Source organism: Macaca fascicularis, chromosome 5 (genome assembly GCF_037993035.2).
Source record: "Macaca fascicularis isolate 582-1 chromosome 5, T2T-MFA8v1.1".
Classification (NCBI taxonomy): Eukaryota; Metazoa; Chordata; class Mammalia; order Primates; family Cercopithecidae; genus Macaca; species Macaca fascicularis.
Window position 1 is genome coordinate 13,149,335 of NC_088379.1, and position 27,532 is coordinate 13,176,866.

A 27,532-nucleotide genomic window follows, 5' to 3' on the forward strand; every position below is an offset into this window, starting at 1 on the left:
ACACCAATTTGGTCTTGTTTGCTCTTTTATAGATGACTCAACTGACGTCCACTGGGAGGAAAAGTGAACGTAGATTAAGGTTTACCATGAATACAAATTAATCTTAGGTTGCCTAACTATTCTATCTTTCTAGAGAGTGGCAGAACAATAATTCATGGAGAATTTATTGTTGCTTCCAATTGAATAGCACTGGCTATTAAAAGTTTCTGCTTTTCTGTACTTTTTAACCTTTGCTTCAAGTTCTCTGGAGCTTCACACAATGACTCTCGTTACTGTTACAAGTGATGCCTTTCAGGCATGGGAATATGAGAGCCATGGGCTCACTGTTAGATATGCCAGCACCAGGAAAGAGGTTACGGCCATCTTCACGCAGACCGTGACTGATAAGTCAATTGTTTTCCTTAACAAGGTCTATGAGCTCTTTGGGAGGCTGAGATGGGAGGATTCACTGAGCCCAGAAGTTTTAGACCAGCCTGGGCAGCATAGTGAGACTCCATCTCTAAAAAAAGAAAAAATTTAGTCAGGTGTGGTGGCGTTCACCTGTGGTCCCAGCTACTTTGGAGGATGAGGTCAGGAGGAATCCCTTGAGCCCAGGAGGCTGAGGCTGCAGTGAGCGATGTTTGTGCAACTGCACTCCAGCCTGAGTGACAGAGTGAGACCCTGTCACAAAAAACTGAAAACAAACACACACACACACACACACAAAACAATCCCCATGAGTCTCTCTGTCATTTGACGCCATTTGCTGCCTCGGCCGCATGTCTTAGAGCTTTGAACTGCAGATGTACTTAACTACCTGAACTTCTGCCTGTGTCCTGGGTTCCTTCTTTCTAGAATATTCTCTGTCCTACTCTCTTCCCCAGATTTACTTCCTCTGGGAGCTTTCTACCACATAAAATGACTGGATAAGTTCCTCTAATACCTGCTTCCATTGTACCTTGAGTGTTTTCTTGTATATAGCATCCAATTATTATTAATCACTTATTTCCCTCTCTTCTTACTAGGACTGTGTGTTCCTAGTGAACAGGAATGATATTTTACTCTTACTGTCTTAGCCTCAAGGTCTAGGGCTTGAATGAGATACATAATGGGTTTCTAGTGAAATGAATGACTGGATAAATGAATGAATACATTTTGCAATAACAAAATTTTACCCTCCTGTCTTTTCCTTCATATACTCACCTAGAGCTTTGTGTAGCATTGCTAAGACCCTTCCAGTGTCTTGTCCAAGCCCATGCATCAACTTGACTTATACTCTTTCATTATCATGGCAATAGGAAGTGGGAAGTTTAGAAGGAAGAAAAATGGGATGAGGGAGGGAGGAACAGAGAAGGAGTAGCCAGGAAGAGGTAATCACATCAGAATAAAAAAGTTCATTTCACTGATGAGGAAACTGAGACTGAGAAAGGAATGTGACTTACATAAGTCACACAGGAGAGACCAGAACCTCGTTTTCTGGCCGCTGACCCTATGCCTTTCCACTGTATCGTGAATATTTCAGCAAGTGTATCTGCCACACACAGACAAAAACATACTGGTTCATTTCCAAAGACAGCAACCTCATTGTCAGGGTCATGGGTTGAAATTTAAAGAATTATTCCTGATTTAAACACAGCCTTTCACTTGGAGCAATGACTCAGGCTAATTTTGCAGGCGACATGTTTTCCTTTGAGATTTCTCACCCGATCTGTTCCCCATCTCCTAGATTGCATAAGGGTAATGATGAATTCCTTGACTGGATCCCAACTTCCCGAGGCTCAAAATAATCACTGTTCTGTTTTCCATGGGAGATGAAGATATGTATTAGGATTTTAACAGTCTTTGAATATTCACTTTCAAAACAGGAGACATCCGTGGCAGGTGGGGCTTGCAAATGATATTTCTAATCAGATGTTCATCCAGAAAGTAATTAACTTTAGGAAAGTAAAGGCCCTAGAGGCTTCTGAAAAGATTTCCTTACTCTCTGCTCTCCCTGAGCATTGCTTGATCTTTGCCTCCCCCTGAGCTGCAGAGCCCAAAGGGAAGATGAGAAGAAAGTCCTGCTGATATGGATGCAGATCACATTTGGGTGACTCAGAGCTGTGGGGTAAGAAGCCTTTCTTCCACCTGTCCTCTCACCACCCCAACCCAGAGCCCTCAAGGTTGTGTTTTCTCATGTTTGTGAATTGCTCAGAGCTCTGCCAGGCTTTTCAGTTTTATCTGGCCTTCTGCCTTGGCTGCCTTGCCTCTCCTTTTAGGAAATTCAAGGGGTGAGAAACGAATAATCTGTTTCTGAAGTCAGAGAGACATGAGTCTAAGCCCTGGGTCGCCACTTCCTAGCTGGGTAGCAGTGGGTGAGCTGCAGCCTCTTTCCGAGTCTCCGTTTCTTACTGATGACCTGGGTTGTTAGAGGACGATTGAGACAGCTCACCCATAAACTCCTAAGAAAGCACTCGGCTTGATGCCTACTTCCTAGAGGTTTCTCAGCAGAGTGTTCCTATTATGCCCTAGCTCCATCCTGTCTCTTTGTGATAAAACCAAGTTCGGATAGAGTTTGGCTAGTGCGTTAGTTTCCTAGGGCAGCTGTAACAAAGTACCGTAAAGTGAGCATCTTAAGACAACAAAAATGAAATCTCTCACAGTGCTTAAGGCCAGAGGTACTAAATCAAGGCATTGGCAGGGCTACAGTCCCTCTGAAACTTGTAGGAGAGTTTTTCCTTACCTCTTTCTAGCTTCCGGTGGTTTGCTGGCAATCATTGGCATTCCTGGGTTTGCAGCTGCTTAACTCCAGTCTCTACTCTCGTTGTCACACAGAGATCTCCCCGTGTGTCTCTGTCTTCACATGGCCGTCTTCTTATAAGGGCACTAGGCATCTCATCTTAACTAATTACATCTGCAACAGCCCAATTTCCAAAAATGGTCACATCTGAGGTACTGGAGACTAGAACCTCAACATATTTTTATTGTTGACACAATTCAACTTATACGAGGTAGATACTACACTATATGCTAAAATATTTTAGTCTATTTAGTCAGTGTAAAACATAAACTTCTGTCTTGATTAGATTTCACTTGGGAAATGTATAATTTATTTTACTTCATTCTTCTTTAGTCTACTTTTTCAGTCTTCTTCATTCCAAGCCTCCTAACCACTCTTCTCACTAATCCACTATTCACCCAGCAGTCAGTGTTCTCTTCCTAATATCTTCTCCTTTCTAGAACAATCATCTGTGCAGATCAGTTATCTTTTTCTTCCTAGGATGAAGGTCAAACTTCTCACCTTCACACAAATTCTCTTTCAGGACCTACCCCTCATTTACCTGTGGGGTGCTAACTGTCCCAGTTTGTCCTGGCATGCCCTGGTATTAGCATTAACATTTTTGCACCCTGAGAAACCCTTCTGTCCTGACAAGCCGGTTTTCACCCTGTTACTTTTCTACATGTTTTGGCTACAGATACTTCTCCGGCTATTACAGATTTTGTCTTGCCACATGTGTGTTCCATTGGCATTAGCTGTTTGCTCATTGTGCTCTGCTGCTCAATAACATGTTTCTTAAGGGATTTAAATCCAGACAAATCTGGGTTTGAATTTCAACTCTTGTGGCCTTAGTCAATGCATACCTTATCAGTGTCTATCAATGTCAAAAAAAAAAAAAAAAAAAAAAAAAGCAAAACAGGCATAAAACTATATATCCTTTGGTTGTAGTGAGGGTAAATTAGATATGATGAGTAAACCACCTGGCAGGGCGCCTGACAGATACTGGGTATTGCAGAAATGGTAGATGGTTTTTCACTGGTGGATATGTGTGTATACTCCAGCGCACCTGTGTTTAGTAAGTGCTTTTTGAATGAAATCTCCAAGCTCTAGAGCTTAAATCTCTTGAGCAATGATCTTCCTATCCTGTCATTTTCTCTCTCTGACTTAAAAATAAATCTATTCTTTCAGAGGTTAGCCTTACTAAAAATTTGGTTCAAAGCCTTGCCAAGTAATGTGGAATATGACAGATGTATTTCCTATGGATCATTTATTACTGGAATTTTCCATGTGTCAATAATTTCCTACCCTCCAGTAGATTTTGATCTAGCCAGATTCCTTGCCTGGTCCATGAAGGGAAAACAGAAAACTCCAAGACCTTGAACTCCTTCTTGTACTCCAGTTCTCATGAACTCAAAACACAAACTCATTTAAAGTTAGTATGGCATCATCAACTGAAAGCTGAGAGTAATTTAAAGGCTTTTCTTCTCTATCAGCTCCCTGAGCCCCTCCAAACAGAAGCATTTTAAATTGATGCCTCTTGAGAGTTCTGTGTATGGGGTGCTGAGAATGAATGAGATTGTCTCCCACCTCAGAGGGGAGCAGGAAAAATTCTGATTGTGGTCAGCTACCTTTGGCTTCTGGTTTTCCCTAAGATCCTCATTGTGGGGGCCACTTGTTCTTTTTATCTAGTGGGTATTTGATGTCATGATGAGATTAATAATTCACAGAGTCTGGGCAGTATTTTTCCACTGAGGGCTGTGTGCAGAAAAAAAGCAGAGTGCTGGCAAAAGCCCGAGGGCTCCTGACAAGGTCGGATGCCTTGTGCTTCAGCAAATGCTCCGAATCCCCAGTAACCCCTTCCTTGCTGAAAATGACACACAGAAAGGCAGGGATTTTTAAAGGACTTTTAGCTTTCTTGGCTGGGGTTAAAATGAGTTCAATTAAATAGACCTCTAGAGATGGCAAATGAACAACAACAGTGACAAAATGTAAATAAAATTTTAATTATCAGTTCCAAATAATAATTTAAGGGGGATTATCAAATCATACATGATTGTTATAGATGATGAGAAGGTTAGTTAGGGGAAGAGGAGGTGTGATCCACGACTCTTATTATTACTAGTGCTTATTGTGATTATTCCTAGCTACCATTTCTTTGAGTTCCAGGAATTCTGCATTGCATGTGATATCTCCTCTGATTTTTACACCAATTTTTGGGATAGACAACATTATTCCCATATGAAAACTGTGGCCAAGACAGTCAACAAGGCTTTTCAAAGGCCACAAAGGTGATAAGAGGTGGAGCCAGTATTTGACTCTAGAGTGATATATCTTTGGACGTATATCACTGCTTTCTACATGTGCTATATCACTTTCCAGTAATAATTAAAAATTAATGGTCATGAAAAGGCTTCTTAGCATTTCTCGGGGATATAAGCGTTTTGAGACCACTTACATCCTTTTCTACTTGCTTCTCACAGCAGCCCTGGGCAGGAACAGGTTGGGGATGACTACCTCCCACTGGCAAATGCAGAACTTGGAGGGAGGTTAAGTGATTCCCAAGCCAACTACTTAGTGATCAAGACACTCCTAGAACTCAGAACTTCTGACTCCACCACCAGAGCATTGTACCCTGTGTTTTAGAGAACAGAAGACCTTACGTCGGTGGTCGCTGTCATTTTTGGTTCCAACCTGAGCCAAAGGAGATGAAGCTGGAAACAGGTCTGAACTCAATATTCTACCTTCGCTGATCTCTAAATCTACTTTGCTAAGCTCATGTGGATTCTTGGGCAGCAGAGGGGTCTTACCAGACTTCTGATGGCAATGATGAGGTCTGCTATCTTTTGTTCCTGTCCATTTTCAAACTCTGGTTGTCCAGCCTCCTAGCCATACTATGATCTCAAAATCCTTTTCATAAATTCGTTTTCTACCTAAATCCCCCAGAATCAGGTTTTGTTCTTTGTAGCTGAGCTCTCTGACTGACACAGCATTTCACCAGCACTGTGTGCAAAGCAGCAGTGGTGCTATGTACTCTGTCTTCAAGTAACCCTGGTTCCTGCCCATTTCTCTTTCTTAAAACCATAGATTGTCAAAGTATGAACCATATGTTTCATACTTTTGCTAACCCATCATCTCCAACATGTTTCATTGAACATGATTCTTAGAACTCCTAAGGGACTGGTTTTAGGTTCACTCCAGGAAGGAGAGAAAAGGCTAATGAATATGGAGAAGGAGAATGACAGTGTTAAAGAACTTCAGTTGGTCAGGATTTCCTTAGCCAGTGTGCTGATTTTTCTCCTTCCTTTTCTCTTGCTATTTTCCCCACCATCTATTCTCTTTCTCCTCCTTATCTTTTTATTCCCATTCTTTTTTTCTTTTTTTTGAGACGGAGTCTGGCTCTGTCCCCTAGGCTGGAGTGCAGTGGCCTGATCGCGGCTCACTGCAAGCTCCACCTCCCGGGTTCATGCCATTCTCCTGCCTCAGCCTCCCCAGTAGCTGGGACTACATGTGCCCGCCACCACGCCTGGCTAATTTTTTGTGTTTTTAGTAGAGACAGGGTTTCACCGTGTTAGCCAGGATGGTCTTGATCTCCTGACCACATGATCTGCCCATCTCGGCCTCCCAAAGTGCTGGAATTACAGGTGTGAGCCACCGCGCCCGGCCAATGCCCATTCTTTTTAACTTTCTCCAAGTAGAAGAAAAATGAGAGATATTTAGATCTCCTGGAGTCTGAGCATCAATTTGAGGCTCTTTTGCTATAAACGTGTTCTATGTTATTTACCACACTAATGCACAATAACTTTATTTAATCTCTGTAAGCCTTTGGATGGAGAGATTATTATGTTCTTGTTATGGAGCAAGGAGAGGGAGTATAAACTGAAGTACGAGGCATAATGGGACTCGTTTATGGCAGGGTGGCTCCTAAGCAACCCATTCTTCTTTCCCATGAGGTTGTCAGCCTCAGCTAAGGGACAGCACAACACAGTCATTAGAACAACAGACCAGGGAATAGAAAGCTTTTGGGGTACTTGCTCTGCTACTTACCCAACCGTGTATCCTGAACAAGTTACTCAAACTCTTCACATCCTAGACAACACCATGGGAGTGCAGGAATGGAGTGCAGGAGTGTGCAGGCTGGACACTCAGTGAAAGATAAATAGAATTAAGGCTTTTTACCTGAAATGTTTCCTTTGCCCTACATTCAGTTTGCTTCCCTACAGCGTGCCTCCAAGATATCCCTGGGAGGCCTGCGATCTAGCTTTCTTTCCCAGCAAGTGGAGATGTCTGAGTCCCAGAGGGCTTAAGCCACCAGAAATGTTCTCCTGGTCTCTTCACATAGGAAAGATGTGCCACCAGAACACAGAGTTTTGTCTTTTTTTTTTTTTTTTTTTTTTTAGCTCAAGTTACCCATGGCTGTTTCTAACTGATCACATTTACTACTTAGAACAAAATCGGACGGGGACTAGGGTAGAGCACATTTATAATAGTAATTCCTAATTTTACCTATAATTGACGAGGTCTGGGAAGTCAAGGGTCACATTTCTGCCCCAGGAAAATCACTGACTATATTGTTGGGCTTTCCAATAGATTGTGTGAGGCTCTACGGCATTGGGCACAGTTGGGATAAATAATTGGTTCTGCTTCTTACTCATCAGGGTTCTCGGCCAGATTATTTAACCATTCTATGCCTCAGTTTCTTCTTCCAATTTGAGGATAATTCTAGAACCTTCTTCTTGGAAATGGAATGGTTGTAAAGATTAAACAAGAAGATCTCTGTGAAGCAGTTAGCTCTGTGTCTGACTCAGAGAGAACCTTCAGTTAATGTTCACCATTATTATGTTCAGTACCTAAGACATAGTAGTTGATGATAAATAGCAATCGTATTTCCCACTGTTTGGTTGTAAGGTGGCATAAGTCATGGGTACGGTGCCTTAGTACTTTTTCTTCAGAGTAAAATTGACAAATCTGCTCATCAGAATCAGGCTTCTATCTTAAGAGACTCAATTGGCAGAAATAAGAGTTTTATGTGCTACCTTCACTAAAAAATATAAAATCTAACTTTGTGTTTTCAACCTAAAAAATATTGGGAAGTAGGGAAAGGTTTTTTTTTTTTTCTTTTTCAAAATGACTTGCCTAGTGCTGTAGAAGTGGAAGAGAATGGGTAATGGTACAGGAGGAGGTGAGATGTTTGAAAGACATTTTACAGTGTATCAAGAGATGAGTTCTGCTATTCATTTTTTTTTTTTTTTTAAACGAAATCTCACTCTGTCGCCCAGGGTGGAGTGCAGTGGTGCGATCTTGGCTCACTGCAACCTCTGCCCCCCAAGTTCAAGTGATTCTCATGCCTCAGCCTCCTGACTGGCTGCGATTACAGGTGCCCACCATCACACTCAGCTAATTTTTGTATTTTTGCTAGGGATGGGTTTTCACCATGTTGACCAGTCTGGTCTCGAACTCCTGACCTCACGTGATTTGCCCACCTTGGCCTCTCAAAGTGCTGGAATTACAGGCATGAGCCACCGCGCCCAGCCTGCTATTTATTTTAAAACTCACCAGGTTTGTATGCGTAAGCCTCCTTGGCTAGATTGCATATTGTATAGATGTACAAATTGTGATTAGAATTTTCTTTGCTGTTCACATATATATTGTCCCTATGTACTATTTAAAATGTCTTTTTACCTATCTATACTGTGTGTGTTTTTGTTTTTTTTGAGACTTGCCATGCTGTCCACACTGGTCTTGAACTCTTGGGGTCCAGTGGCCTTCCCAGCTCAGCCTCCTGAGTAGCTGGGACTTTAGGTCCATCCATGGCTAATTTTTTATGTGCCACCATCCCTGGCTAATTTTTTAGTTTTGTAGAGATGGAGCTTCACTATGTTGCATGACATTTATTAATTATAGTTTGGGTCAACAATTTGAATGACTCTTTTGACATTCTTTACTGTTTATTTTTGTTATGAATTCTAAAAATATTCAGCATTGAGTTTGCTTGTTATTTTATTAGTACCAGACCAGGTGCATCATACTTCTGGAAAACACATGCAAGGTACAAGAGTGGAAGGGAAATCATAGCAGCGTGCTTTCTTCTCCTTCTTCTTTTTTTAACGAATGTTCTATTTTAAACTAATTTTAGACTTAGAGAAAACTTATCGAAAGAGTACAAACCGTTATTTTATATACCTTATCCCGTTTGCCCTAAAGTTAACAATATTAATATTTTACAGACTGTAGTGCAATGATCAAAACCAGGAAATTTATATTGGTATGACATTATTAACTAAATTACAGTTTTTTCAAAATTCACCAATTCTCCTTCTTCTCCTTCATCTCCTCCTCCTCCTCTCCTCTCTTCCTGCTCCTCCTCCCTCCTCCTCCTCCTCTGCCTCCTCCTCCTCCTCCTCCTCCTTCTTCTTCTTCCTCTTTCTTCTTCTTCTTCTTCTTCATCTTCAAGACAAGGTCTTGTCCTGTTGAACAGGTTGGAGTGTAGTGGCATGATTATAACTCATGTTAGTTTCAAACTCCTGGGCTCAATCAATCTTCTTGCTTCAGCCTCTGGAGTAGCTGGGATTACAGGTGTGAGCCATTGCTCCTGGTAATGTTTCTTTTTTATTTTTATTTTTTTAAAATAGTCCAATTCAAGCTCCTATGTTGCCATCTAGTTATTATATCTCCTTAGTTGCTTTCAGTCTGTAACAGTTCCTTAGTCTTTCCTTGTCTTTCATGACCTTCACACTTCTAAAGAGTAATGATCAGTTATTTTGAAGAATGCCCCAAGATTTGGGTTTGTGCAATATTTTCTTATTTTTGAAATGAGGTTATGTATTTTTTTCCAAGAATGCCACAAAAATAACATGGTGGCATCCTTCTCAGCAGAAAATATCCAGGGCTTCATGGTGTTGACATTTTTTATTACTGGTGATGCTTACCTCAGTCACTTGGTTACGCTTGTGTCTGCCAAGTTTTTCCATTGTAAAGTTAGTATCTTTCCCTTTGATGTTGACAAATATCTTAGGTGAGATACTTTGAGATTATGCAAATCTCGTTTCTTTTCTAACTCTCACACTTTAATTTGTGGATCATGTCTACATCATTTATTCTTGTGGCATTTGCCTACGCGATTCTAGATTCCTTCTTTCCTTCTATATTTATTGGAATTCTACTGCCTCTACTTCCTCATTTTCATGTTTATTTTATTGTATCAGTAGAGCGTATTTGTGGAGTTCTATGGGTTAAAATCCAACACACTACCATTATTTGTTATGTACAAGTAGCATTCACTTCACCATGGCCTTGACTGGGTTTGAAATGGCATTGGGAAAGATGAGTGGAGATGTGGACTAAGCTCAAGGCCTCAGCCTACCCCTCCATTGTGAATTGAAATAATTATATTTATATCAGCATGTTGGTTCTGTATGTGGATATGGAGATAGAGCGTAAAAATATGAGATAGAGAAAGAGAGGGAGAGAGAAAAACAACAAAAAGAAACTAAAGGGCCACATGAAACCTAGGAGAGAGAACAAAGTAGCTCTTTCTAGAACGCTTCCTGAATAGAGGTAGGCACCAGCGACCCGTTATGCTATTCTCAAGTAAGTAGAACAAGAAGTTACCTATTTATCTTGAGGAAGAGTGCCTATACATTTAGGAAACTTGGTTACATTTTTAAAATGCAATAATCGAGAGTTCTGTTATAAAATTTATCTCTGACCAAATAGAACTCTTGTAGATTTTGTCTTATTTCAAAATATCTAGTTACATTTTAACATAGGACTAGTCAGAAACATTGACTGAATCTTTTGTGAGACTTCATGGGAGGGATTGAAATAAGTAGGAGGGATTGATATAAGTAGGAGACATGAAATGTTCTGGAAAGACATATATGTTATCTGGAATAATGAGGGGGGAATTCTCTCCAAAAAACTCAAATGCTGAATTAGAGACCAGAAATTCGAGTTCTAGTCTTGATTTAGTATATGCTAGGGGCTTAATATCCTCATCTGAAAAATGAGGCTGTTGTGTTTGATGGTCTCTGAAATCCCTCTCATTCAGCACTCACGTTCTGCGCTTTTCTCTGTAATATGTTTGTTTAACGTTGGTTTAGTGGGTGTGTTGTATTTATTTATAAGGAATGCCTGGAGAGTTTAAAGCATTTTAGCCCCAGGATCTACGAACTAGAAGTGCCCCAAAGAGGACCAATGCAAGCTGGCAGGATTTGCAAAGCTTTGAAAGGCTCTGGGAATTCCTGAAGACAAATACACCAAGCCCTTCTGCACTTGACGTTTCAGTGTAATTGTTGGAATTCAGTTGCTGTTGGGCACATATGCTAGAGAGTTTGGTTTTAAGCCTAGCATATGGTGGCTTTGGAATAAATTTTGGATTGTTTTTAAATCCTTGGCTTGTGTATCTTCCTAGTTCTCTCAAATGACAGAAAAGAGAGTAGAATGAGAGGACTAGTCTAGTTAGGGGTATTATATAAGTGAAGGCTGCTTTTCTCCACTGAGGGGGCTGACATTTCGCATTTAGAAGCTTGAATTGTATATTTTTTTCTTTCTTTGTGTTTGTCTTTGTGTTTATCTGTCTTGATTTGAGTCTGTTCTCCCACCTTTTCTCTCTCCCTCCTTCTCTTCCTCTCTCTCCCCCTTCTTCCCTTTCTCCTTTCCTTTTTTGCTAATGAGTTCCTTGGGGGGTAATTTGTGACCCAAAAGATGAACAGAGATTTTCTGTGAGACAAGTTTCTATTTATTGGAAAGCCATGAAAAGAAGAGAGGCCACAGGCAACATGGTTCTCTTTGTAACCAGGCCAGAGCCTGCTCTTCGCTGAGGGATAGCCCCTCCTGGGGCATGCCGTCCAGGTAAAGAGGAGAACTAATTCATTTTCCTCAGCAGAGCCCAAGTCATCTGAGTTTTGCATTTGTGAATTTTTTCATATGGATATTAGAGTCAGAAGGAAATTTGCAGTCCTTTTAGGTCAGTGTGCTCCAAGGTGAGTTGGATTTTTGGATACCTCAATATTGTCAAGGTTGAATGAGTGAGTCTATGAGTTCCCCAGTCCTACTTTAGGTGATATTGCAGGCAGTTCATAGCATTGAGAGTAGAGTTAGACTCACTGTTATGACCTGGTTATTAGCTGTCAGAGCCAGGGCATGTTACTGACACTCTCTGGGTCCAAGGTCCTCGTTTATAAAATGGCAATTATAACCACACTACTTACCTCACAAGGATGTGAGAATTAAATGAATACATTTAAAGTGCTTAGAACAATGAATGGTATATAGCAAGTGCTATATACATTTTTTTCTGCTATGACTAATAGCATGTATATCATCATCACTAAAATTTTATACATCAGTTCACTTGATGAGAGGGTTTTGCTGTTAAGAACCCACTTAAACAGTCTCTCTGTCACACACTGGTGTTTTTCTAATTTTATCTAGAACAAAACAACCTTGTTATATAGTCCGTTAAGCTCTGCTTGAACATGCCTGGTGATAAAGGGCTATTTTGCCAACTCATGTGGCTGCCTGCTTTGTTGACAATAAGCTCTTTCTAATGAGCTCAAATCGATTTATTTGTAGGTTTCATCCATCTAACCTTATTTCTTCTCTCTGGAATCATATGTTAGCCACTTTTACTTTCATCAGTAGTTACTCTTCCACCCAGCCAAAGGATTAGCTCAACATCATTGATGAGATTGAGTCTCTTTGCTTACATACTTCTAGAGTATGAGCTCACTACTGCCTGAAGCTGTGTTTTTGCTAACGCATGACGAGAGTTACCTTTGCTCCAGTTCCGAACATGTTCTTCATCTCTATCTGAGACCACCTCAACCTGGACTTTATTTTCCATATCACTATCAGCATTTTGTCAAAACCATTCAACAAGTCTCTAGGAAATTCCAAACCTTCCCATATTTTCCTGTCTTATGAGCTCTCCGAGTCTCTAGGAAGCTCTAGACATTTCCACATTTTCCTGTCTTCTTCTGTGTCCTCCAAACTGTTCCAACTTCTGCCTGTTACCAAGTTCCATAGTCACTTCCACATTTTTGGGTATCTTTACAGCAGAATCCCACTCTACTGTACCAATTACTGTATTAGCCTGTTCTCATACTGCTAATAAAGACGTACCCAAGACTAGGTAATTTATAAAGGAAAGAGGTTTAATTGACTCACAGTTACACATGGCTGGGGATGCCTCCACAAATGAGGAGCAAAGTCACGTCTTACGTGGCAGCAGGCAAGAGAGCTTGTGCAGGGAAACTCCCATTTATAAAACCATCAGATTTCATGAGACTTTCTCACTATCATGAGAACAGTATGGGGGAAGCCACCCCCTATGATTCCATTATCTCCGCCTGACCCCACCCTTGACATATGAGAAGAGGCCCACAATTCCCCAGACTCCAGAGTGGTAGATCCATCAACAGCTTACACTGTGCACCTGGAAAAGTGGCAGACACTCAATACCAGCCCATGAAAGCAGTCAGGAGGGAGGCTGTACCCTGCAAAGCCACAGAATGGAGCTGCCCAAGACTATGGGAATCCACCTCTTGCATCAGTGTGACCTGGATGTGAGACATGGAGTCAAAGATCATTTTGGAGCTTTAATATTTGACTGCCCCCCTGGATTTCGAACTTGCATGGGGCCTGTAGCTCCTTCATTTTGGCCGGTTTCTTCCATTTGGAACAGGTGTATTTACCCAATGATTGTACCCTCATTGTATCTAGGAAGTAACTAACTTGCTTTTGATTTTACAGGCTCATAGGTGGAAGGGACTTTCCTTGTCTAAGATGAGACTTTGAACTGGGACTTTTGGGTTAATGCTGGAATGAGTTGAGACTTTGGGGGACTGATGGGAAGGCATGATTGTGTTTTGAAATGTGAAAGTGACGTGAAATTTGGGAGGGGTTGGGGGCAGAATGATGTGTTTTGGGTGTTTCTGACCCAAATCTCATCTTGAGTTGTAATAATCCACACATGTCAAGAACAGGGCCAGGTGAAGATAATTGAATCATGGGGGTGGTTTTCCTCAAATTGTTCTCATGGTAGTGGATACATCTCAAGAGATCTGATGATTTTATAAATGGGATTTCCCCTGCACAGGCTTTCTTTCCTGTCACCATGTAAGACGTGACTTTGCTCATCATTCATCTTCTGCCATGATTGTGAGGTCTCCCCAACCTTATGTGGAACTGTGAGTCAAGTAAACCTCTTTCCTTTATAAATTACCCTGTCTTGGGTATGTGTTTATCAGCAGCATGAGAACAGACTAATACACTCAACCACCTGCTGAAATATATCTGACCCAGTCTGAACTCAAGGTGGGACCCCCAATACACATGGAAAGCTTTATAGACCTTGTCACCTTCACATTACCCCACCTTGACTCTGAACCAGGAATTAATTACCATGAAATAAATGATGATGAAAATGTAGATGTTGGGTCAATCTATGGTAGTGACAGGAAGTGCTCTGCAAGAACACTTAAGTGGGGGTGAAAGGGGTGCATCCATAAGAAGATGGTTTTTGACAGGCACAGTGGCTCACGCCTGTAATCCCAGCACTTTGGGATGCCAAAGCAGGTGGATCCTTTGAACTCAGGAGTTCAAGATCAGCCTGGGCAACATGGCAAAACTCCTTCTCTACCAAAGATATAAAAAGTTAGCTGGAGGTGGTGTTGCGCACCTGTGGTCCCAGCTGCTTGGGAGACTAAGGTGGGAGGATCGCTTGAGCCTGGGAGGAGGAGATTGCAGAGAGCTGTGATCACACCACTGCACTCCATCCTGGGTGACAGAGTGAGGGCCCATCTCAAAATATATATATATGTATACACACACACATATTTATGTGTATACATATACTCATATGTGTGTGTGTGTGTGTATATATATGTGTGCACACATACATATATATGTATATATATGTGTATGTGTATATATATATACATGCACACACACACATAGAAAGGTTTTGACCTGAGTAGGGTTCATACAAATAAAGAGTGATGAGCTGCAAACTTTAACTGGGATTCTAATGCAATATGTGTATATGTAAGTTCAGTACAATTTCCTGGGATATATGAATAGAATAAAATGCGATTGCTTTGGGGAATAATTAAAATAATTAGGTTTTAAATTAGAACCATTGACTTGGAAGGCTATTTTCTAATGGTGATTTACTCCAATGCAAACAAAAAAATCAATACTATTTACGTAGTGCAATCTCATTCAAATTGCTATATTTAGTTAGCGTTTACACCTTACCAAGGCTGACAGTAATTGTTTCTTTGTCTATAATGGCCAAGTGGCAACAAGACAATCTAAAAAGAAAATTAAAGTCCTTGTTTCGTCATTTATTATTTTTCAATTGTATTCATTTTTCTTTGGGTAGATTAGGTGCAGGTTCTAGACCTTAGCTTTTTTAAAACAACTTTGAAATTGCTTAATTTATGACTTCAAGTTATCATCCCCAAATAAAACTATTAAAAAAATGTGGAATCTTTCTTCAACCCCACTCATTCATTTATTAATTTATGGAAGAAATATTTATTAAACCTATAAAATGTGTAAGGCAATATGCTAATCAAAATGAGGAATTAAAAAATTATTAAGTTACTATCTTTGCTCTCAAAGAATTGATAGACAAATAGAAGTATCTTTTGCATTTGGACAGGACGGGGAGAAACTTCCCTTGCCTTTTAATCTCAGATAAAGTAAAATTACTGTTTGCATGGTGGCACAAGCCAGATGCAATGGGATTAAGTAGGAGGGAGCCACAACAATTTAACTGTGGTGTTGGGAGGACTTCAAATAGGAGATTTTCTCAGGAAAAAAATTTCAGGTAAGAGTCTTCAAGGAAAAAAGAAAAGTTTGAATCAAGACCTGGAAGTCTGGAAGTCCAGCGCATATTCAGAGAATAGCAGGTATTTTGGTGCTGATGATAAAGGTAGTCTTTTGAAAGAACTAGGGCTAACGATGCAGCTTTTCTAGATTGTGCAAGACTCTAGCAGACAGACTTTAAGGAGTTTGTCCCCTGCCTTTACCCAGTGGGAAGACTGAGGAGATTGGAGCAGACGAATAACATGACCAGAACTTGGACTTGGCTTCTGCATTTCCCACTTCCCTCGACCCTTTTTGTGAGGGGCGGGGGGATGTTTTTCCAATCAAATCCATCCAAAAGACCTATGTTACAGGTCTTAATAGAACTCCTTTGCAAATGAACAAACAGTGGCACAGAGGGACAGGGTAGTGAAACTAAGGCTTTTCTCTAATAACAAATGCTTTGGAGAGAATATGCCACTATCTCTTTAGCACATGCATCTAAGTCTCTGCATTGGTTGTTTCCAAACCTCTTAGGGCAGGGAAAAGAAAAGAAAAGAAAAAAGAAAAGAGAAGAGAAACAAATATTGGCTGGTCTTTTTCATATAAAGAACATTTCACATGTGTATCTATATTCTTATTTGATACTCAGGTAACATTAATATGAATGGACTTTTCGTGGTTGTGAGGCCAAGAGGCTCCCAGTCTTGCATTGATGAGGGGAAGGAGTGAAGAGGGGAAAACAGGGAGGCAAAAATGATTAAAGTCTCTTTTGAGATGGACCTTGTGCTAAGACCTTTGGCACATATTTTCTTTGCAATTTCACAGCCCTAGGATGTTGATGTAATGATTACCATTTTATAGATGAAGAAATAAAGGCTGAAGATTGTTTTATAACTTAACATACACACCATTCACAATTATTGAACGCTTACCAAATGTCAGGCATTATTCTAAGCATTTTTTTTGGGTTTAAACCACTCAATTCTCACAGGCAAAAAAGTGGTATAGAAAAGGCTAAGAAACTTGCCCAATGTGAAATAAGCAGTAAATATATGAGCTGGGAACTAAACCTAAATAATCAAACTCTATAGTACACTTGTTTAATCACGGTACTATATTTGGCATTAGTTTAACAGTTGGTATAGAATTGATGCATCATAGAATATCCTAAATCCAAAGATCATGAACTTTCCACTATTCCATGAGGTTCAAAATGTTTTCAAGCAATTCAATTCAAAAAGTTTATTGACTGCCTGCTGTATGCTGGATTTTCTGATAGGTGTTGGAGATTCACACCAACAGACACACCTCCACCCCCCACCTCTCCCCCACACATACTCACATACACTGCTCAATGTGAGCCATCACTGAGCTGGTGAAAAAAGATCCCTTAAGGTTTATAGTGTCCATTGATATATCTAGTAATTTATCTCAATAGAGGAGTTGGAAGGGGAGGCAGAAAATGCAGGTACACTTGAAATGCAAGTACACTTCTTCCACTCATCAACACAAACCTGGGAGCATCTTGGCCTTACAACCAAGGAAAGTCCATTCATATTAGTATTATGTGAATATCAGATAAGAATATATATACATGTGAAACGTTCTTTACATGAAAAAGGTCTGCCAAATGTATTTCTCTTCTTTTCTTTTCCTTGCCCCAAGAGGTTTGAAACAACCAAAGCACAGAAACAACCAAAGCAGAGAGTTAGATGCATGTGCTGAAGAGATAGTGGGACATTCTTTCCAAAGCATTTGTTGTTAGGGAAAAGACTTAGTTTCACTACCCTGTCCCTCTGTGCCACAGTTTGTTCATCTGCAAAGTGAGAGTTCTAATAAGACCTATAACATAGGTCTTTTGGGTAAATTTGATTGGAAAAACATCAGAAAAAAAAGAAAGATGTAAAAGGGAAATGGGGAATGCAGAAGCCAAGTTCTGGTCATGTCATTCCTCTGCTCCAATCTCCTCAGTCTCCCCACTGGGAAAGGACAGAGGACAAACTCCTTAAAGCCTGTCTGCTAGAGTCTTGAACAATCTAGAAAAGCTACATTGTTAGCCCTACTTCTTCCAAAACACTTGGTGTAATTTTTATTGAAAAACATCTGCATGTAAGTGAATTTGCATAGTTCAAACCTGTGTTGTCCAAGGTTCAAATGTATTTAAATATTAATTTTATCTATTTGAAATACCTGTTTACTAGCATCTGCCACTATTAATACCAAGTATGTTGTTTATCTACTGCTTCATAAAAAGCCATTCCAAAACTTAGTGGTTTGTATATTAAAACAAAGACTATTTTCATTTGCTCTCGATCTCATGGGACTGCACTCTTACAGGTAATCGTTTTGTTGGTCTCACCCAAGAGAGAAATAGCTATCTGGAAGGTTTAAGATGGCCTTAACTATGTGGCAATTGATGCTGACTGTCAGTTGGGTCAAAAATCAGGAAGAGTGAGATATGGAGAAGAGAGTGAGCATGATATAAAACTGTCTACCATCTCTGCATCTGTCACATATCTGACCACAAAGAGTTTCACTTAATGTTATTCCAAACCTCATACAGTTTCCTCTTTTGGCCAATTCTAATCTAGCACCACATAGGGAAGGTGATTTAAAGAAACATAGCTTCCAGCTTGGTTGATGGACCAAAATGTAGCATGGTCTATCCTTGTCAACTTTGCATTCATACAACTCTATTGTATGTTTTTAATATTTAACTTGGAAATTAAGTAATGGTAAAATCATGTTTCAACTCTACATAATTCAGTTATTTCAATAGAATGCACAAGATCTCATATGTCACTTTATCCTGTTGATGGTACCCATCTTTCTAGCTCAATCACAGTCTCCCTTTGGTATCTCATAACTTAAATATTGATAAATAAAGTTAACAACTCTCAAAATATTTTGCATCAAATGGGGTAGTGTGGTAGGGGAAATACTTACTATACATGCAAATAAATTCATTTTATATAAAAGCAAAGATGAAACTGCACAGTCCTCAGACATGCAAATGATCAAATAGTTTTACCTGGTGTTTAAAGTTTCTTCCACTACCATATTTTATATTATTTTTGCCCTCAGTAAGAACCTCAAGTGATTATGGTTTTTGTCTATATGTTCAAACCTTTGTTCCTGAGGGTCTTATGCTATTTGCTATTCTGTCTATATTGGATTATTGTAGTTTTCTGTTAACTTTTATCACAGGACATGGGAGTACTAGAGAGAAGTTTCTGTATTCTAGGCCCACAACTTCTGACCCTTGGGTTGCTGTTAGCTAAAGTTCTTTGATAGAATCTGTCACCCTCCTCTGTTCAGCAGTCCCATTTTTTGCCTATAGTTTCAGTGGTATGAGGAATTCAAAGTGTTCAGGTGCTGGGCTCAGCTTCCTGTTTAGTGGTGTTATAGTTGTGATCTCTTGTGGAGACGTTATCCCTTGAGAACTGAGATGTCTAAACCAGCTGAGCTCAAAGTGGTGGTACAGGAAGACACAATTTTTACTGGTTCATTATGAGTTAAGTGGGATAAGCCACTTTCATTTTCACCCATTGAAAACCTTAGAGTCAAGAGTTGAAAAGAACAGTAGACTAGGGAATCACTCTTGGATTGCAAAATTCAGCCCAAATCAAGGAAAATTTCCTGATTTGAAAACAGAGAACCTGACATGTGCTCAGCTGGATTTCAGAATTGCTATGGGCCAGTGAATGCTATGCACCTCATGTTCCTCTCCTTTTAAATATGTCTGTTTTAATTATTTTGTCCCTATCTCACCGTTGCATGCTGGGTATTTGGGGAACAGATAACTTGTCTTATTAGTTTGTAGTTATTTGGTTCAAGAAGACCCTCATGCAAAGAACTGTACTAAAATAACCTCATTTACATCCAGACTTGATACAGATTATGAACCACGGATTTCAAGCCAGATGGCATGACTGATAAGATTTGGTGGGTCTGGAGAAAAGATAAGTGTAGTTTGTACATCAACGAGTGTGAATTACTGGAGCAAAAGGGTAGATTCTGCCTTTCTCTCTACATCTCTCTGCTTCAAGAGGCTGAGCTCTACAGATTGCAGCAGCAGGACTCCTTAGTCTTCTGGCTTTCTTTCTTTTTTTTTTTTTTTTTGTTGAGATGGAGTCTTGCTCTGTCGCCCAGGCTGGAGTGCAGTGGCGCTATCTCCACTCACTGCAAGCTCCGCCTCCCAGGTTCAAGCCATTCTCCTGCTTCAGCCTCCCGTGTAGCTGGGACTACAGGCACCCGCCACCGCGCCCGGCTAATTTTTGTATTTGTTTAGTAGAGACGGGGTTTCACCGTGTTAGCCAGGATGGTCTCGATCTCCTGACCTCGTGATCCGCCCGTCTCGGCCTCCCCTGGCTTTCTTTAAGTTTAACTAAAGGGCAGTGCGAGTGGGAGATTAGAGGGTAGGAAGAGAGCAACTCTGAGGCTTTTTTTTCTCCCTTACTGCTTCAGAGTGGTTTTGGCAGAGGTTATCTGGCTACATTCGGTGGACCTTCTGATTTACAACTCCCACCCTTCAACCCTTTCTCTTTCAGGACTGGGGACTACTATTAGGTTGGTGCAAAAGTTATTGTGGTTTTTGTCAGTAAAAGTAATAGCAAAAACCATAATTACTTCTGCACCAATCTCTGGACTGCTATTAGTCTCTGGATGCCTCAACATTTCTTTCGGGTTCCTTTAACTTGACTGACACTTCTGTAAATAGTTACAGTTTTACAAAATCTCTTCTAAAATCCCAACTGAAGTTTCAGTTTTCTGCTAGGATCTTGACTGATATGTTTGAAATGCTGCTTTTAGTTATTTACCAGGTATGCAACCAAGGACAAATCATATAACTGTTCTGAACTTAATATTTTCACCTATAAAATATAATTGTAGGAAATAATCACATTTATTGAGCATCTATCATGATAGGCACTTCTTGTACATTAACCCATTTAGTCTTTATATTAATTTGTGTGAATATATCTTTTCCTTCATTGTCTCCCCAACCTATACAGGACATGGAACATGACAGATGCTCAGTAAATGTCTCTTGAGGGAATGATGCGAGCATAAGTTGGTATTATTACTACTTTAGTTATAAAGAAATTGATGTGGCAGCTGAGAACAGTGGCTCATGCCTATAATCCCAGCACTTTGGGAGACCTAGGCAGGAGGATTGCCTGAACCCAGGAGTTTGAGACCAGCCTGGGCAACATGGAGAGACCCCATTTCTATTATTAAAAAAAAGAAATTGATACTGGAATGTGTCATGACACTAGATAAAGATTACAGAGTAAATAAATGGCACTGTTGGAGTTGGAAGCTAGGCTGTCTAATTTTAAAACCTTTGCTCTTTTTAGTAAGTGATCTTGCTTCTCCACCCAGCCAACTCTTATAGAACTGTTGTGAGAGTCAAAGGAAATGAAAATGTGAAAGCATGCTATGAATTATGAAACCTACTTAAATATACTGCATCATCATTATTTTTATGAATGTAATTTATAACCTCTTTCCCACTCTTCTGCCCTGGAGTACTATACAGTCATTAAACACAAACTCATGCTCATGTGTTAGCCAAACATAAATATGTAGGTTACTTGCTAGGAAAAAAAAAGTTATTTGAGGGTTTTCTGTCATTTTATGTTATTTTTTTGGCTATATTCTTCTGATAACATAACTAATTAGAAAATAACTTTTCAAGTTTCAAAACTTGACATTAAAAAGAAAAAATTATTTTAAGGAAAGCATTTGGGCTTTGGTTCTGGATTTGTCAGAGAAACATTCTAAAGGTGTAAGTTTGGAAAGAGCTTGAACTTGGTTCTCTGATTCCCAAGTAACAAGTAAATAGAAGTCATGGGAGTCACAAGAAATTGTTCCTGGAAACTTGGGTATAGATTGAGGTTCTGAACCTGGGACACATTATTGACTGTTTCCATGATGAAACTTAGGTCTCCTGGGGAGTCTGCAAGATTGGCCAGACCCAAAAAGAAATGGACTCTTTGATGAAGAAACGGTTGAAAGGGCTTTCTAGAAGTTATATACAGCATGATATTCAAACCACTTTTCTCCTCTATGTTGCTTATACATCACTTTAGAAAATTCAAACTATATAACAACACAAAAATAGTAATAAGATAGATTTATCCTTTAGGGCACTGTCCTTGGCCATGGAATTCCTTTCTTTTGCTTGTTGGGATCCACCTTTTCTGACCTTTGGTTCTATAATTTTAAAGACCTAGGATTCTATTTGCTAGTTTTATAGTAGTTGAAACAAAACAAACTCGCCGAGAGGAAGGTGTGACTCTAAATAATAAAACCAGTTTTAGCAAACACAAGCCTCTAAATCAATGTGGTTCTTCCAACTGATTGTTTTGAGAAACTGAGGCCTTATGTCAGTGATGGCAACATTGAGAAACTGCATTCACTCTGTACATACATTACATAATAACCAAACTAATCCTGAAGGTGTTTGGACTCTTTTTTTTTTACCTACAGTGGTAAAATGAAAGATTTTAGAAACTCAGCCTCAGTGACACTTCATGTATTCTTTCATTTAGAGACCCAGCAGATACTAGGTTGGTGCAAAAGTAATTGTGGTTTTTGCCATTAATATTTATTCAGCACTTAGTAAGGCATCAGACATTATTTTTCACACGGTGCTTTTAAGTGGTCTTACAGTCTTGAGCAACTTGAACAACTCACAGCTGCTCAAGTAAACAGATGGGACAGAGAGTCTGATGGGACAGACAAGTAAACATCCATAATCGAGGATGGAAAATATGAGCAGAGGGCTAAGTCCAAGGTGCTCTGGAAGGGACACATCAGCGTTCTGGAGGACCAGAGAAGTGTAGCTAGGAAAAAAAAACTCTCAGGCTGAGTTTTGAAGGGCACTCAGGAGTAATCCAGGCAGAAAGATCGAAAAATCAAGGGCAGCTTCAGCAAACGAAATGCAATGAGAGAAGATACTTTAGTCATCAAGCAATAGTTCATTATGTCTGGAGCATAAGTCAGGTACTCAAATACCTGGAGAAGAGGTGATAAATGTAGGTTAAGGTCATCACCATATGAGGGACCAAATCAACCTTCCTTAGATTTGGATTCCTCAGACAAGAATTAGAGCCTACAAAGGGATCATTGCCAGTACTGCTTTTCTACTTGCTTGTAACCGCATTTGGGAAAGGTCTTTCACTGTCCCAGGTTTTAATGGGACATTAAATGGGACTATCATGGGAATTCAAAGAAATGTTGGTTTCCTAACTCTTATGCTTCTTGAAATCTATTTTTTTCACCTGCATTACCCCTTAGAAAAATGAGTTTGAATGACGAGTATTCATTGTTGAGTGATGAGTAACGTCTTACTGACTGATCCTTCACTCTCCATGTTGAGAACCACAATTGCTAAAACTATTCTCCCTTCACCCCAGACTTCACTTTCAGAAAATTCCCCTACGGTACCAACACTGGTTTAGATGGGACTGGAGATTGTTTTGCCTCTCTAGGGCTTGATGCTTTTAGCAACTAGCTTTGCTATCACCTGGGCGCTTTCATGCTGGACTTCAGCTCATTCGCCAGACATAGTGGTATTTATACCTGTTCATTTGTTTATGCAAAGTTTTAGAAATTGCTGTTAAGTTTTGGGGCACAAAAAGCGAAAAGAATCCCTGAGTACTCAATTTGTTATTTCAGGAAATTAATCTAGAGTTCCTTCCACCTGGATCCTAGTTCCTAAGGCATACCTGTTCATCATTCCTTTTAGTATTAACCCTGGGTCTTTATGACATTTCAGTTCCTCTTCTTTCTGCATTTAGCCATTGCCTGCTTTCCCTGTTTTTTTGCCAAGTTGTGAGCCCTGGTGTCACGTTGTTTTATTCTTGCCCTCATGGTCTGTCTTATATTCTGCCCCTGTCTGCCAAGTCTGATGTTCTAGCCTGCCACATGTGGTCTGGTTTCACCACACCATCTATTAAGGAAGCACCTATCCCAGGCCTTCTACGTGGAGTGTGTGTACAAGTCTGTATTTGTGTTTCTCACCTGGATTCCTACATGTCTTGCTTCTTACTGACTTGACTCATCTCTCCCTGGACTTCTTAGCCTGGATCTGAGATCTCTGCGTCTTAGAATCTGAATATGCAAGGCTCCTTTGCTCTGGTATCTGGAATTCCAAATAATGACACTATCTTCTGTAGCCCCAGTACTGAGGGAGTGACACTAGCCGGTCAGGTTTTCTTAGCAGCCTTAACCCTGGTTGCCATCCTCATGCCCAGTATTGCTTGTACAGAACAGGAATTGGACTTGTCTGATGACAGGGTGGCAGCCTTGGCTATTAGTACTGGAAGAGACTACCTTTTCCATATTTACTTATCTGTTATTCCACTTTTCTCATTTCTATGGGATGTTAAAATTCATTAATTTGATAATGAAACCTAAAATCTACTACTGTACAAGAAGAATCATTGGTGAGGATTCTTTAGACATAGTTTAGGTGGACAAAATGTTGGACTAACTACAATGTTCTATTTTAAATTAGTGGTTTGGGAAAAGGCTGATACGGCCTCAATCTGCTCATTGTTCCTCCCAAATGCGTAATTCCGGTGCTCTGGCTGCTTAAATGAACTGTTTGCGCACTGTTGCTCTGAAGTTTATCTGTGTCATACTGACAACAGGATTAAAAGATACTACAATGTAGGGAATATTCTGAGTTTGCTCCTTCAAGGGCATTTTCTTACAAAAATAATAAAAATGATTGCTATGAATGTTTAATTTACACCATGTCTAACTTTAACCCTATTTTAATATCTCTTTTTTAGGGTTGCAGGAAGAGTAGCTACCCAAAGCACATAGGTTAAGGGACAGTCCCCTGAAGACCCCTAAGGCCTAAAATACATAATGAAGATAACAATGATAGATTTTAGAGATCCATGGTTTCACATAAACATGAAGCATTGAAATGTTTTTATGCTCTCTGATTTCAAAAATGTGGGTTTTAAAAAAAATTTACTAACAGTATTTTTGTCAAGCCAATAGTAAATATAAGACAGTCATGAAAACACAGTTGAACAAATTTTCATTTTCTAGGTTTTAAAGTGGTAGAAGGGAAGAAAAGAAGGTCTGTAAGATACCTTGAAAATGTTTTCCTTAAAAAAATGTTGATGGGAATATTCTTTTTTGATGTCCACATTTGTTGACAATCTTTCAGTCATCGAATAAGTACCAAGGATCCAGAATTAAAAGATACAATCTTTACCCTGTGTGGTAGTCTGTGGTAATAGTTGTCAAATATTTCCGGTTATCTACCTCCAAGGCACTTCCTGGCCACTTGTGGTTGGATGGACCATGTGTTTAGCTTTGGTCAACGAATTGTGAGCTAAAGTGCGTGGTGTCACTTCTAGGCCAGAGAATTCAATTGTCAGTATGAAACTCTACTTCCTCTGCCAGGGTGGCTGGTTGTGCTGTGGATAGAGGCTATTCCCAGGTATGTGATTAGAATCTGTGCATATGATGGGCTATCACTCCTATGGTTGGGTTACTAATCAGTCAGCTTTGAGTTAATCAAAAGAGAGGTCATCCTGGGTGAGCCTGACCCAATCAGGTGAGCCCTTTAAAAGAAAATGAAGTGTCAAAAAGACACTCTTCTGCTTTCCTAGAAGAAAGCAAACAGCCAACAACATAACGGGACAACAATTATATCATTACAAGATATTAATGATAATATCATTAATTTCAGCCCAAAACTATAAATGGGCTTGGAAGAGAACCCTAAGCCTTATATGAGGTTGCAGCCCTGGCTAGCACCTTGATTTCAGCCTGGCGAATCCCTGAGCAGAGGATGCAGCTAGCCCATGCCCGTATGAAACTTTGAGATAGTCCCTCTGTCTTATTTTAAGTTTGTTGCACAGCTATAGAACTCTAATACTATCATGAGGGGCTTCTCAGGACTGAAATATTTTGACTATTAGGATGGGTTTTGAAAGAATGAGAATAATTCAGACAAACAGTGGTGGCACACTCAAGAACAACAGGTGTTAAGATTTGAAAACCCGAGTGAATAGGGGGTGTCTTGGGAACTAAAAGCAATTCAGTTTATATAAGCAGGACTGACACTAAAGACATTTAACAACTCACAAAATCTGCACTATTGCAGGCCAGGTCCTCTGGAAGCAGATGCTGGGGCAGAATTAGCTCTCCCAAAGGTTTATTAGGTGTTGACTTGTGGCAGGAAGAGGTAGGAAGATTGGGCAGGGGATGATGTTACACCAAGATCCAGACCCAACAAAGCTTTGGCCAATCAAAGGCAGTTCCAAGAAATTCCTGCCTCTTGGGGTATTCCCCACTGAGCTGAAATGGCCAGGCCCTTAAACTCCATCCTGCTCATTTGTTTGATATGATTATTCCAAGAGGAACATGGTCCAGGTCTCTACAGCCAAAATCAATATTGGATAGTGTCTGATGACTGGATTCCTGGCAATGAAATGATAAATTCTTCATTGAAGGAGGATCTGGGCCGACTATCTCTGTCTGCCACAAACTCCAACCAACAAGAACAGGACATGCCTGGTAGGGCAAGGCATCACTAGTTAATGAGTCTTGGGAAATGCTGAAAAGTTTTAGGGAAATTAACAGTTAAGTGGTGGAGATTACTCTAGGAACACAGGCTGTGACTATGTAGCAACCAGTGAAAAGCATTTCAGCTGGAATGGCTGAGTCAGTAGACAAGGTCTGAGGAGCAAAAAAGGATCGGATAAAAAAGGGTTCATTTTGTGATCTGAAGCTTCACATTTCATATCCTATCGACAAGGATTCAGAACCACTACTGAAAGTACTTTCCTCCATGAATAAAATTGTTGCTGAGCAAAGATTCTACCCTGACCCCAGCATGGTGTACATCTTCTGAATGAACAAACTCAAACCCAAGACACTGAGGAGAGGGAACATGGTCAGCCAGAACTATTCAATCTGAAAGCAGTAAAAAAGACTTCCATATGTTGTGCTTTTGAGCTTCTGGTTAATTTAATTGTTTGCACAACTACTTTTTCATCTGTCACTGCATTCTCCTTTAAACTTATGCCTGCCACTCTCATGATGTCACCAGGCTGTGGCTGGAAGTGTCCCTCAGGTCCACAACATCAAAGCCACTCTGTTCCTTTCATGCCCTCATTTACAAAGCTCATCCCAAGATGGATCCATTTTTTTGTAATGTGATTTGTCATTAATAGATTCATATTGCTCATTGCTCTGGGGTCCAGTGTCTGAGAGTGCCCTTAGGCTGCCCTGGTTGCTGAATCAGAACTTGCTAATCAGTCACTGTTGGCACCATTTAGCTGGCTGCTTGCTTGCCAGGAAGTGTCTGAGGCCTTCATCTCCTCTCCTCCCAGATGGAATGGGGACCCTCTGCACTTCTGGGAAATCTCACATCTTTCATGGAGTCAAATGGAAGACAAAAGAGAAGGTGACATTGGGGAAGGTGGGCAGGAGCAAAGAGGCGCCATCAATGGTTCTTCTGGCTCCTAGTGAGAGAAGAATATGCCGAACGTGTTATGTAGGATCTAAGAGATCACTTGAGGGTGAGAGATGCAAAAAGGTTCGTGCTTATTCTAGACCCTCATTATGGACCGAATTATGTCCTCCCCCAAATTCATATGTTGAAGCCTTAACCCCCAGTGTGACTGACTGCATTTTGACAGAGGGCTTATGAAGAGATAGTAAAGGTTAAGTGAGATAATACTAAGGGTGAGATCTTTATCCGATCAGATTGGTGTCCTTATAAAAGAGGAAGAGACATCAGAGTGCTCTCTCTCTCTCTGTCTTTCTATTTGTATCTCACAGCACACAAAGAAGAGGCCATGTGAAGACACAGAGAGAAGGCAGCTGTTTGGAAGCCAGCAAGAGAGGCCTCACCAGAAACCAAACCTGATGGCACCTTGATCTTGAATTTTCAACCTGGAGAACTGTGAGAAAATAAATTTCTATTGTTTAAGTCAA

General features: G+C 40.2%; 1 long non-coding RNA gene across 2 annotated transcripts; it reads left to right on the top strand.

Moving 5' to 3' along the window:
* Window positions 1-1,900: 1,900 nt before the first annotated feature.
* On the top strand, window positions 1,901-27,532 carry LOC135970882 (uncharacterized). Of its 2 annotated transcripts, none has more exons than XR_010586754.1 (2): window positions 1,901-2,086; window positions 27,377-27,532. It is a non-coding gene; the product is annotated as an uncharacterized lncRNA (long non-coding RNA). The 2 variants fall into 2 exon arrangements; XR_012434680.1 differs by lacking the exon at window positions 1,901-2,086 and adding an exon at window positions 26,850-26,999.